General features: G+C 38.6%; 1 protein-coding gene across 6 annotated transcripts in view; it reads left to right on the top strand.

Moving 5' to 3' along the window:
• Positions 1–5,071: 5,071 nt before the first annotated feature.
• Positions 5,072–10,726, top strand: part of TAB3 (TGF-beta activated kinase 1 (MAP3K7) binding protein 3) — a 57,960-nt gene continuing 52,305 nt past the window's right edge. For all 6 annotated transcript variants that reach the window (XR_335995.3, XM_006158486.3, XM_014591579.2 and 3 more), the window contains exon 1: positions 5,072–5,175. The gene's annotated coding sequence lies outside the window, so the exon portion shown is untranslated. The remainder of the gene's footprint in view (positions 5,176–10,726) is intronic.

Here is a 10,726-nt window from a genome sequence, read left to right as displayed (position 1 = left end):
TCACATTTTGTTTCACCAGCTATGTTTTTCTTTTTCTCCTGTTCTCTTTTTCCTCTTGCTTTGAGTTGACTGATTTTTTTTTTAAAGCTAGTTTTTTCCATGAGAGAAACAGCCAGCCAGCCACAGAGGCATCCTTGACAAGGAATCTTACCATGCCGTGTTTCTTCCTGTAGCCTTCCAGTCAGCTAGGATCACGGTTGTAGCTATGGATATGCCTAGCATGTATAGGTTTACCAGGTTGCAAACCCAGAGCCTCCCTCTATGGCTCCAGTATTGTGCAACAGTGCCCCACCCCTGTGCCACTGTAGTGGGTCTGATTGATTATTTTTATATGAGTTTTTATTTGTTTATTATTAGTTCAGACACCACATGTTTATTCTTTTTGCGATTATCTTTATTCTTTTCTGCATCTGTGACCTTCCGTCCTGGGTCAGGTTTTCTTCTGTTTTATAATTTTATTTTTTCTTCTTGCTAAAGGGCACATGTGCGCCCTGGAGAGAAATAGAGAGAGAGGGAGAGGGCAAAATCACCCTTCCTCAGGGCAGATGACCCTGCCATAGTCCCTTCTCCTCCATTCTCCTCTCAGGATTTTGGATATGCACATGCATCTAGCCTGCTTTTCAAGTCACCAGGTCCAAGACTCGAAACGTAGAGTCAGCCATGTGGGATCCACCACCTTAACCACCATGCCACTTGCTGGCCCCATTATGCTTCTTAATGAAGTTCTGCTGGATGTGAAACTTTTTATTTGTCTGAGAATATAATCAATTTTATTGTTGTTATTTATTTAATTTTTTTAGTGCCACAGGGCAGGTGTGTGACCATGAGAAGGGGCAGCGGGAGAAAGAGAAAGCAGCCTCTCCTCAGTCAGGGCCTAATCACTCCTAAATTCTATTTTTTCTCTATTTCTTAATTCTGTCAAGAACCTGGGCATATTTGCCTGTGTCTGGCATGTTTTTCAAGCTACCAGCACAGGGATTCAAACAACAGTCAGCCCTGAGGGATATGGCTGCCTCTGTATAGCAGTTAACTACTTTTCTACAGGGCTAGCCCACTTTTATTCTTGAAGGATATTTTCTCTGCAGTGGAATAGTAGGTTTCATTAATTTATTTATTATTTTCTACTCCTTGGAGATACACAGTTTATAAAAGCTTCCATTTTTATTGTCAAGAATTAAGCTACTAGCCTTAAGTGTTAATTCTTTGAAAGTAAATCTTTTCTCCCATCAAGTTGATTTAAAACTTCTTTGCTGATTTTCACTTAGGAATTCACTGAGATCAATAATCTGTGGTTTGACATCTTTCATCATTTTCAGAAAATTTTCAGTTATGCAAATATTGCTTCTGCCTTGTTTCGATTTTTTTTCTTTTGGAATTCCAGCTAACTGTTGGATATTAGACTTCATTGTATCCTTTATTTGTTACCCACTCTTCATTCTGAGCTTTCTTTCTCCCCCCACCACCTATCTTCTGGTTTCACTGTCATTACTGTGTCCATTGTCTGTAAACCTGTTCATTAAATTCTTACTTCCAGTCTGTGCATTTTTCAGTAATAGAATTACTCTTTTGCTTTTCTTAAAAATCTGCTGGGTCACCTTTTATAGTTTCTAGTTCATTGTTAACCTTTTTTAATTTCGCTTTCATCTCCTTGAACATCTATAGTAAGCATAATTTAAAATCTATGTCTGATAATTCCAATAATTGGAGTCCCTGAGAGTCTTGTCTTGTTTGTTGTTTCTATTAGGTCATCAGAAAAGTCATAATATTTTTTCTATGCAAAAATGCATCATGACTTTTCCAATGACCCAATATGTTTGGGTTTCTCTCATTTTCTCATGTGCTTGGTTATCTTTAATTGTACTCTGGGTATTGTATTTGAAAAATTATTTGACACAAAGGATATCTTTCAGAAATGATTGTGTGGGTGTGTGTGTATTAGTGTGCATCTGCTTGAGGAAATCCAGGGTTAGTTAATCAAATCTCTCCTTTTGATATTTTCCTGAGCCAACCAGATGACTTAAGGCCACATTGCATTTAGAGTATGGATTGATTAATTTCTGGTTTACCCTTATTTCTAATATGTAGTCATTTAGGGTCCCAACCAGAAAGTGAGGGAAGAGGATCTTCCCCTTTTATTCCTCTGGCCTATCAGGTTGTTAGAGTTTAACCACTAGCTTCCTCTTCTGGATTGCTGGACTTGCACCTCTGAATTCCAGTCCTCTCTAATGTTTCTGAAAGCACTATCCTGTGAGCTTTTTAACCCTTTTAAGAATGCCATTTCTTGTGTTTTATTCAATTCTGTTACTTGTTTTCTGTGGGAGGTTTGGTTCAGATTACCTAATGTGCCATAACCAAGATGGGAAGGTCTCTTGTCAGCTCTTTATTCGCAGAATTTACTTACAGATGGCAATGACTTTCTCCCCTTTCTCTAAGACTTCAGGTTCAGCTTCTAGTTCTATTTAAACTTTGTTTATAGAGCTGTACTGACTTGTATAATACACTTTAGAATTAAAAGGTTATACATTCTCTTTGTGTGTATATAAATGTAAGTAAATTATTTCTTGACTGCTCAGCAACATTTTAAGATTCTTTAGTATCGGACAGTTTCTAGACATTGACAATGGACATGTTTATTGTGTTTAAGCTTCAGCTAAAAATAGTGCCTGGAATGACTCTGAAACTATGAAATCCCTCTTAATTACTATTGAAATTGAGATGCATAAAATCAACTGAGTTTTTCTTTCCCTTTCAAGGAAAAAAGAATGCTTTCCTACTTACACATTTACCATCATGGTTTCTGTCTCAGCGTACTTAGCTGTGGGTATAATATATATCTGCTCTTGTGAAATAGAAAGAAATGATGCAGTTCTGTTGAGGTTCTTAGATTTGCTCCCTGAGAGCTCTCAGCCAACCTAAGGAATACGTGTGGTACTTTACGAATCACAAACATTTTTCCTTCTGTGTAAATTCCCACCACAGCCTTGCGAGGTAAGTATGTGATAGGTGTGGCATTAAGCAAAGGATTAGGAAACAGGCCCTAAGAGAGGCTAAATAACTTGTCTGTGGTTCCACACCTGGCAAATCATGTATGTTCTTTATCTATTATCATTACAACATTTTATTTCAGCTATTACAGCCAGCTAACTCTTGCCTATAGACACTTACTCTCTAATTTTATCATTTTTTTTCTTCTTTCTATAAACTGCCTATCATGACCCATGACTGACTTCCTGAAGACTGAGATACTTGGGCGGTTACTCCATATTCTACCCCAACTGTCCCCATCCCACTTCATTTCTAGAACATGGTCTCATCAGCTCTGGACTTGCCAGCCATTCTGCCCCCTTGGAAAGCTCACTCTGTCACTAGTCCTTTCTCATCCCTACACATCGGTCCCCAATTTTACAGTGATTCAATTGACAGTTTTTGACTTAACCATGCATCTATCAGGATGTAACCCCATCACAAGTGGAAGGGCATCTATAATCTTTTTCCCTCTTTTTAGACATGCCTCAATTTATTGCCACCTTTCCTGTCACTCTCATAAACTCAAGCTTTCCTACTAACTCCTTTACTGAATATCTTCTTTAAGGCTTCTGCTCTTGCTTCTTCAGTCACTATTGATGAAATCTTACCCAAAATCTTATTTGCTTTGTCCTTCTGAACCTTAGGGAGGGCAAAAAGCTAATCTGCCTTCAGACCCCTGTCCCAGCAGTGGTCAGTGCTGCTACTTCTGGTGGCACATCTGCTTCTCTATGTTCCTCCCACCTCTTTTTCAATGTCCTTACTACCTTTTTCAATGTCCTTACTACTCCCTTGAAGTGAAGGCCTTCAAAGGTTATTTTATATTAGGCCTGTGCATATTAAATGTCCTTGTTTATTTAGAGCATCTTAGATCTCATGGAGATCTATATGCTTAAATAGATTCAGATTATACTTTTTTGGAGAGGTGGGCAAGAGTGCTTGCTGTCACTTCATCCTACATCCCATCTGGAGTTCCAATGTCTGGTCATTTCACTTGAAGTATTGCTGTGATTTATCAGAGGGTTTAGGTAGAGAGCTTGATTCCTTCATGAAGCCCAGCTTCCCTGCTAATGCTTTTACTATTATTCGTCGATCATCAGTACACAAAGTAGTTAGTTAATTAAAAGTTGCAAGAATTATGATTGCTCTAACTCCGTCACTTCTGCCATCATTAGCTGAAATTTTTCTGAATGGTAGAACTTCCTCATTCACTAGGATTATTGGATTAACCTGAAATGTCTAGTTGGTTCTTGGGTTGTTAAAATCTCCAGCTGGGGAACCAAAGACTCTGCTCTCTTCTTTAAGTAAAATTTTATCATTTTACTAAGGCCCATAATATCATTTTCTTCCTTCTTAAGGAGTAATTATCCCTGAATGGTGACTTAGTGATCTCCTGGGTTAGGTTAAGAAGAGGGCATCTCAGTCCTGTGTGTACATTTGTAATTTTATTGGGGACATATAGGGTAGCAGAAAAAAATTGAAGAAAAGACTCATGTATACTCATGTACCTCCTTCAGTCTGCGGGCCGGCAGTGAGGGTGTGGTGCCCTTTGGGGTGTGGGAATTTTAAAACTTTCTCTACTTTGCTGGAGACTAAAGCAGGCTCACTATGGAGTCATTTAAAATTTTAAAGACTTATGTCCCTAAAAGGGTGTCTACACAGTTTTGTAATCAAAGTCATTAAACTTTAATAACTAGTATATCTTGGTAAGCTGCAGGGACCCTTGATGCTTTGCCAGGGATGCAACTAAAGCTCCTGGTAGCATTCCCTGTAAACCCAGATCTCAGAAATGCTTTATCTCCTCTGCTGTTGTAACCTCTGCCTTAGGCACTAGGTGACTGAGAGGGGAGCAGGGTGACTCAGGCAGTCAGAGAACTTCCTCTTATTATTGATTAAACATAAAAGTCATTCACTGAAATTTCAGGTAGTAAAATGGCTGCTGGCTTTTCTATGATCTTTTATTTATACACAGTGTATCATTTGTTCACAGTGTCTTACTTAAACCTTTCACAGTTTGACTCTTACCTCTATGACTTTTCATTCTTTAGGACACTGTCTGCAGCTTTTTGTTCAAGTGTCTCACGGTGAATTGTAGTATGTCAAACTGGACAAGGTATCTTGGTTGAAGTTACACCAATTGAAAAATTGGAGGTAAGGAATGTATATCTATTTTCAAAAAAACATGATAGAGTGTGGGTGCTTGTGTCTATGAGAAAAAGAGGGGAGAGGGAGAGAGAGGGGTACTTTCTACAGGGCTTGGTTATGCCCTAGTCCCAGTTTGCCAGCCTGCCAGGATCCTGGGCATGCTTACACATATCTGGCATGTTTTCTGGCTGCCTGGTCTGGAAACTTGAATAGTGGTTCTGTATGTGTCCCTACTGCACCATAGGGGCTGGGCCTATATATCTTTTCTGAAAACATACCTAGGGACCAGCAGGTGGCATGGTGGTTAAGGTGCTGGAGTACCACATGGCCAACTGTGGTTCAAGTCAAGACCTGGTGGCTTGCTTTCTCATTCTCTCTCTCTCTCTCTCTCTCTCTCTCTCTCTCTCTTTTCTCTGGTGAGCATATATGCCCTATAGCAATTTTTTTTCTTTTTTCTTTTTTTGGGAGGAGAGGTTTTTGCTATAGGGTGCATATACTCACCAGAAAGACAGAGAGAGACAGAGAGACAGAAAGCAAGAAATCACCCCCTGGGGGGATGGTCATGCCACAGTCCCTTCTCCTCCATTCTCCTCTCGGGATCTTGGGCACGCATGCACATACTCCTGGTGTGAGTTTAAGCCACCGGGTCCAGGACTTACTTGAACCATGTTCGACTACATGGGAGTCCAGTGATATAGCCAGTACGCCAACTGCTGGTCCCTCCTATAGCAAATTTTAAAATAATGATAATAATCAATAAACTTAAATATAAACAATTCTTTAAAAAAATTTAAAAAGCAGATCTATATTGCTATTAACATACACACACACCATTTATAATCTACTCCCCTTTGTGCATTTAAAAGCATGGATGTGGAAAGATAAACAATGTCTATGTGATTTCATGTGTTTAAAGTTAGGCCTTAAATCATGACTCTAAGCAATTATCACTAGCTGTTTAGCAATGGGAAGTACAAGATTTCTTTTGTTGTTGTTGTTTTGGCTTTTTTAGGGATTTTTTTGCTATAAGGCACATGCGCTGACCAGACAGGCAGAGACAGACAGAAAGAGAAAAGTCACCCCCCAGGAGGATGGCCACACCACAATCCCTTCTCCATTTTCGTCTCAGGATTTTGGGCACACACACATGTGCCCAGTGTGAATTTCAAGCCACTGGGTTCAGGACTCAGAGTCAGCCATGTGGGAGTCCAGCGATGTAACCATTACACCATCTGCTGGTCTAAGTACAAGTTTTTTGGTTTTGTTTTTGTTTTTTTTTTCCTAATAGTTTATTACTAGAAATCTAACCAATTAATGGAAGGGTAATTTAGAATTTGATGTTTAATAAAATTGGCTTATCTTGCCCAGGTCCAAGATCCTTTTTGGTTGGAGCTAGTAGAGCTTGAAAGACCTGTCCCAGGGAATAACTAGATATGTGTGGGTATACAGATCTTCCAGCTTCCTAATTTTTATTGTCATTTTCCTTACTCTGAAATCCATGTTCAGTAAATGAGTCGAACAGGTGGTAAACCTAGTATTATAAATAAATAAAGATATAACTTTTTTTGCAGAGGTTTTTGGTATAGGGCGTGTGAAGGATATAATTTTTTAAATGATATTGTAGCCATAATTCTTGCTTTGAGCCTTTGGTTGATCAGTATCAAGAAAGACTATATAATACCATCAGCTTTGATTTTTAAATAGTTTGTCTTTCTACCTTATAAAAGTGTTTCTAAACTCTTTTTAGCATGTTTCCAGTAAAATAACATATGTGGGTATGTGCTGTGAATTAAATACTGGACAAGATGTTAAGAAGTCCATTTAGTAATCTTGACTTTTTAGCAAGTTTTAACCCCTTCTAGTCTTCAGTTATCTTCTCGTGTAAAACAAGGGTTTGTAGGGTCAGCAGGAGACATAGTGACTAAAGTGCTGGATTCCCACATGGGTGACCATGCTTTCAGTTCTGGACTTGGTGGCTTGAAAATCATACCAGGCACATGTGCATGCTTGCCCAGAATCCCAGGAAAAGATTGGAGGACAAAGGATTGCAATGGGGCTATCTCCCCTGGGTGGGGTGGAGGCTGTGAGGGAAGGTTAGGTGATTTCTCACCTTCCCTGTCACTGTCTGTCTCTGGCAAGCATATGTGCTCTATGGAAAAAGCCTAACAAACAACAACAAAAAACAACAAGAGTTTGTATTGGGATTGGATTAAAGGTTTCTCAGCTTTGGCCCTATTGCCATCTCAGGCTGGCTAATTCTCTGTTGTTAGGGGTGTTCTGTATATTGTGGTACATTGAACAGTGTCCCTGGATTCTGCCCACCAGATGCCAATAGAACCCTCCCCAGGATGACAACCAGAAATGTGTCTAGACACTGCCAAATGTCCCTTGCAGGGCATAATCACCCTCATTAAGAACTGTTGGGTTAGATGGTGTATAGAGTTTCTTCTATCTTTATAATTCTGTTGTTTTTATTTTAAGAAACACAGACAACAAAAAACAAACCCTACTCTTCTTTGTGAACTAGCTTAAATGTCATCTGTGTTACGAAGCTTTCTTCAGGTCTCCTTCTATGGGTTGTTTCTTTTTTGGACTACTTATTATAGAACTTAACCTCACTCTGTTAAAACTACCTCTCTTTCTCTCACTTTGAGTGTGTGGACCTTCTGTATCTACAAATCCAGATTTTATTAAATGAACAAAATGGATTCAGATATATTGTCAGGTTAGAAATTGTTAAATCAATGACTACAATGGGATTTTTATGAATCCTTCGAGCCTTTTTCACTTGGAAATGCTACAGTACAGTTTGTGATCTTGAATTTTTGAGTTAATGAGACTATTTACATGTCTCTATCTTTTATTTTCTTTCATTTTTTATTATTTTTTTATTTATTTAAATTGCTAGAAAGCATATGTGCTGGCCAAAGAGACAGAGGGAGAGGGAGCTAGAGAAAGCAACCTTCATTGGAGGTGTGGTCATGCCTCAAGTCCTTGCTCTCATTTCTCCATCCTTTTGGGATTTGTGTGTTCACGTACACACATGCATACCCATATGCCTGGTGTGTTTTTCAAGCCACTGGGGCAGGGATTCAAACTGCAGTCGACCATGTGGAATCTGGCTCCCTTAACCCTTAACCATAAGGCTAAGGGGCTGGCCCTTTTAGATATATTAGAAAACAGGAGCTTCCTATATGTAAGTGAAGGAGCTACATGAACATATCTAGGTCGTGTTTGGGAGGAACAGTCATACAAAAATCATAACATAAATAGTTAAGCTGTTTTAGCTTTTATATTCAGAGGGTTCTTAACTCCATTTGTTTCTTTTTCCTTTTCCTTTTTTTTTTTTTAAGAGAGAGAGATTTATTCTATAAGGCATGTGCATTCACTGGAGAGACAGAAAGCAAGAAATCACACCCAGGAGGATGGACATGCCGCAGTCCCTTCTCCTCCATTCTCCTCTTGGGATCGTGGGCATGCACACACATGTAACCATCATGAGTTTCAAGCCACCAGGTCCAGGATTCAAACTGTCATCAGTCATATGGGAATCCAGGGACATAGCTGTTACACCATCTGCTGGTTCCTCCACTTTTGTCTCTTAATAGTTTAAAAGCTGCTATCTATTCTGAAGAACGTAAAAAGGAATATTTTCACTACATAATCTAGATAATCTATCATATTCTAAGTCAGTATTTCTCTTAAGTAACCCATTGAAAGAAATGTATTTTAACATGATCTGGTACATATGTTACCCCTGAGTCAAGTTTTTATTTTACTTTGATATTTTCTATTATGTTCCCCCCCCCTTAAACAATGGTCATCTCCCAGTAAATTTAATTATATTGTACGTTTCAGTAATAGGTCACAACCCACTATTTGAAAAACACTGTCTTAACATCTTTATTTAAAATGTGGAGATGAACTGCCTCTGGCATATGTCACAGATAGGTTGTCTTGTCTTTTTCGATAATGACATTTAAGAATGACTCAACAAAGACCTTGGGATACCTTAACCAGAACAAATTAGATTTCAAATTATTTTGAAGTCCTATGTGTTATCATTTGTAGTGAGTATTTAATGTGTACTTTAGCCAAGCAAGCATGTTTGGTTCTTATTTTCAAGATTTATAGTGATAAAATCTAAGGGAGAATAAAAAGTTAATATATTATTTCAAGTGCTGAAAGTGGTAGTAAACACCTGGCAATTTTTATAGGTATTAAAAGAGGAGAGAAAAGCTGTGTTGATTGAAGTTTATGGTGGAGAGTTAACATCAACGTGGGTGGATTTTGCATTGTGTGAGAGTAAAAAGCTATTATACATGGTATGAGTGGTATTCATATAGGTACACAGTTCTTGTTCATACTTCAAGTTCATTTTTCTTTAAATTTATTTATTTCTTCCATGAGCACATGTGCAAGAGAGAGACAGACTGAGAGATGGTACACTTGACAGGGTCCCAGAGTCATGATCCATCCTCAGTCTCAATCAGGCCCAGATCAGGGGCAAGTATGTGCCCCAGTTTACTTAAGGAGGTCTCCCGCCTTCAACTGGGAACTTGACCATGTGTAATTGCCCAGCAGAACATTGTGTTCCACTGTTGCACTACCATATGATCCCTTGAAGTTCATTTCTTGGATAATATTCAAAATAAAGTAACTGAGAAATTAGAAAATAAGAGAAAGTATGGTGAAGTGCTGAAAATATATGACATAAACAGGGTATGTTATTTTTACCATGATTGTAAAATGAAATTTACTAAGGAGATTAACAAGAAACTTACGTGCATGGTAGCACTAATATAAGCCAATATTTGCCCTATGATGGTAACATTAACCTGGAGTCACTAGGTTTACTGAGAATGCAGATAATCTCTAAATGATAGGGAGAGTTCATCTGTCAAAATAAGTGAACATGGTTACTATTTATATTTAAATTGCTCTTTATGGAATAGAAACAGGTTATATAAAAGTTAACATGTTTTGAAAAATTACGTACTATTTCAGCTGTGCAAGGAAAAATTATGTGAGTACTTCATAGGCCCAGGCTTAATCCTTTGTTTTTTCTTCCTTTTTTTTTTTCTGTAAATAGAATAGGGGGTTCAGGATGGTAAGTCACAACCACATACACTGCAGAAGCTTTTAGAAAAGCAGTGGACTATCTTTTTGTCTTTTTTTTAAAGTTTACTTATTTCTTTCCTTAACGAGCAGGCAAGAGAGAGAAAGACAGGCACCCTCTATAGGGCCACAATCTCTTTATGGCATAATCCACTCTCAACTTCATCCAGCCCAAGATTATGGGGCATGTGCGTGCCTGGTGTGTTCAGGGAGGTCCTCAGATGCAAATCCAGAACCTTTCCATGTGGGTCAGTCTCACAAGGTGTTGTAGCTTTGAACTTCTGCTCTCTTCTGTGGGATAATATAGAATTAACTTATTGAAAAAGTATTTTGACCTAGAAGGGACCAGCAGTTAGCGTAATGGCTATGTCGATGGACTCCCATGTAGTCGACTGTGGTTCGCGGCCCAGACCCAGTGGCTTAAAATTCACACCGCGCG

Source organism: Tupaia chinensis, unplaced genomic scaffold (genome assembly GCF_000334495.1).
Source record: "Tupaia chinensis unplaced genomic scaffold, TupChi_1.0 Scaffold000600_1, whole genome shotgun sequence".
Lineage (NCBI taxonomy): Eukaryota > Metazoa > Chordata > Mammalia > Scandentia > Tupaiidae > Tupaia > Tupaia belangeri.
Note: the sequence above shows the minus strand (reverse complement) of the source record. Positions and strands in the feature narration are given on the sequence as shown.